Source organism: Cyanistes caeruleus, chromosome 1 (assembly GCF_971803275.1).
Source record: "Cyanistes caeruleus chromosome 1, bCyaCae1.hap1.1, whole genome shotgun sequence".
In the NCBI taxonomy this organism is placed as follows: Eukaryota; Metazoa; Chordata; class Aves; order Passeriformes; family Paridae; genus Cyanistes; species Cyanistes caeruleus.
Window position 1 is genome coordinate 144,233,687 of NC_141701.1, and position 3,079 is coordinate 144,236,765.

Here is a 3,079-nt window from a genome sequence, read left to right on the forward strand (position 1 = left end):
AGGGGAAGGGGCTATAAACCCCACTTCCATATGAAGCTCTCCTATGGAGAGGACTCCACTGATGCCAGATGTTAAGGTCAAGCTGTCCCACGTTTATGAAATCCTGGAATTGCTGTTTGAGATATGCCCAACTGCTCTTTTCCCTACAGCTGCAGAGCCTTGTGGGCAGCAGATAATGCTGTTGGAGCCTTCAGGCTGCTGAGGGAGGTGAACTTGCAGCTACTCCACCCCAGCAGGAGGTTTCATCCCCAGAGCATAAACTGAGACCACCTTCAGGTGTGTGGCCTTTTCAGGGCGGCTCTGAAGGTGAGAATGGGCACAGAGCACCTCAGTGGTGACCCCCAGCAGGAGCACAGGTTGCTGCACACACCTGGTGCTCTGTGTCTCTCAATGCAGAATGTGTAGGGGTGTGTTGAAGGAAATCTCCAGGGAGAACCTGGTGAGGCCCCAGGCTTAGGACACTGTCAGATTTAGCCAAGGAGGGTTGGTGGCTGAAGGCTAGGCAGGTAGACTTCGAGCTTTGGCTTTGGAATTGCTTTTTTATCTCTTTCGTGCCCTGCCCGTAGGAAAGAGATAACAGTTTTTTCTCCAGCTGTTGATAAAGCGGCAAAGAAAATTTAAAAAAAAAAAAAAAGCAAAGAAAGAAAGAGAAAAGGAGACAGTTATATAAGGCTAGACAGACAGAGACACATTACCTCGACAGCACCAGAATCTGAGGCTGAAAAAGAGAGAGAAAATTGTGTTTGTCCTGGAATTAATAACTTTTAGAAGAGCAAGTTGAAATCCCAGAAGTAGACTACAAATTAATACCCTATCTGTTCTCTCTTTAGGGGGAAAACTGGTTAAAGATATAAAGCAGATGATGGGAGCAGGACTGAACCACAGAGGGATGGTGAAGGACTGGTCACTGAACACACAGGTCTGAGGATGGGCAGGTGAAGATGCTCAGTTATGCAGCCCTGGCACAGTTTACAATCAGATCACAGCAGAAGCCATACAACAATAAAGACAAGGGATGTACCAGCTTCTCTGTGTCCCTGGAAGCTGCCACCAGCCCAACCTGAGAAGCTGCAGAAATGAAGAAGAGAGGGCTGGAGCTGGGCTGAGCCTAGAGGAGATGGTCCTAGGAAGCACCTTGTAAAGGAGAGGACCAGAGTAAGGAGGGGAGTTGTGCCAGGGCAGAGCAGGGCTCCACAGCAGCAATGTAACCAATGCTCTCCCTCCGCTTGGGCTCAAGGACACACATGAGCAGAGGCACGGTCTCCAGCTTGAGGGCTTAGTGAAAAAGTGTTGAGCTTTAATAAGGAATAATCTCTTCACACTGAGGTGATAATTTGCCCAATTTTGCTACTTGTAAATGCAGTGAGGCTGTCCTGTGGGGCAGGGAGGGCACAGGGGGTGAGCGTGGGGCTCCTGCACAGAGCAAACAAGCTTGGACCACGTTCTCCAGGCAGATCCGTGCTAGAGGGGTCTGCTTGGGCCATGCCTGGTATTTTTGGAAGCCTGAGCATATTCAAATAGCTGAATGCTGATGTGTCTGGGATCAGGAGCCGAGGTCAGAGAGGATTAGGAGGAAGGATTCGTGGCTGCCTCCAGCTCTCCTGCAGCAGGCAGCATCCAGGACCCTTCATCACCAACTGTGTCCTGTCCTTCTCACGGCCAGGCCAGCTCACTCTCGTGTTCAGCAGCGTGGGACGTGGCTCCTCAGAGATTTACCCAAAGGTGTAAATGTTTCACACTGCCTTTGGTCACTGCACAAAGCAAAGCACTTTTAAAATGGTTAAAGTTGATGGACCTAGAAAGAGGACACAGGCACTGGTCCTGCTGGAAAGACATCACTTTAGGGGTAATACTGTGTAAATCTTTTCTTCCAGTCTTTGCCACAGCTGGAAATGATAAAAAAATCCAAACCCAAAAGTCCACCACTTTCTATTTAAGTTGCTGTAAAAATCCAGTCCCTGGGTGCTTTGATAGGAGATAGCCTAATCCTCTTCTTGCTTGAGTAGTCTCTCCAATTTCTGCTGTAGAGCTGACAAGTCCCTTTGGGGTTTATGGTGAGGGATTTTTTTAGTCCTTTTTTTTTCCCTTCTTTTGCTCTACTGATTTTACCTCAAGGGAAATCACTGTGGTTTTGAGGGCTTTTTACAAGCAATAGCCTCTTATTTATTTAGCTAAGATATCTAATTCCATTAAAGATAGCTGCTTTGAGGGTCTTTTTAAAGATTCCGCCTTTTGCTCTGGATTCTTGAGATTTTACACATCTTTTTACCACACTAGTTGGCTTGGATAGTTAGAGTTCCATTACATTTGTCTAACAAGCAGGAAAATGTATTTAAACCCTTCAGAAAGAACAGTCCCAGGGTCTGTTCCACTCCAGTGGGACTTCCAGTGTGCTGGGGCAGAGCTGAGGGAGTGACAGAAGACAACTGGGTACTTTGCCTCTGCACTAACCCATGCCCCCAGAATGTGTGTGCCTACAAAAGGACAGGTCACAAATAAAGAAGATAAGTAACTGAAGGAGTTTAATAACTTTATAGGTAATGGATGTGCTGAAGTTTTCCTGTGAATCAAGATGATATTTTCCCATTGTGCTGCTCCATGTCACATCCCAGAGTGGTGGACATCCCAGCACAGGAGCAGCTGGACAAAGGGTTACAGGCTGAATTATGCCAAAGGGCAGGAATGTGCTGCTCCTCCAAATACCATTTCAGCTGTTCAGTTTTGTTTTCTCTTGACAAACAAGAGATAAATTAATTACATTATATTGCAGATAGCTGTGGATGGAAGTGGAATAGAGCCCCTTATCTCTGGGAAAGCCCTCGGATGTGACTGGTTGTACAAATACTTGCACTGCAAATACAATTACTCAGAATGAGAGGGGATGCAAGGAGAGCCACAGGCTCAGGGTGGAGCAGGGCACTTAGCAGACCTCACCCATCTCCATCTTCGGTATTTCTAGATTTCAGGGACAGGGAGAAATGTGCTGTCTCAGTGCTGGCTCTAAGGAAAAATACCCTGTAGGGTTTAATTTCATCTTTATAAGCTGAAACAAGGCTGTTTATTCTGTATTATTCCACAT

At 46.7% G+C, this 3,079-nt stretch overlaps 1 long non-coding RNA gene across 1 annotated transcript; it reads left to right on the forward strand.

Annotated features, from left to right (window-relative positions):
* Positions 1–313: 313 nt before the first annotated feature.
* On the forward strand, positions 314–3,079 carry LOC147655988 (uncharacterized). Its single transcript, XR_015279715.1, has 2 exons — positions 314–439; positions 831–3,079. It is a non-coding gene; the product is annotated as an uncharacterized LOC147655988 (long non-coding RNA).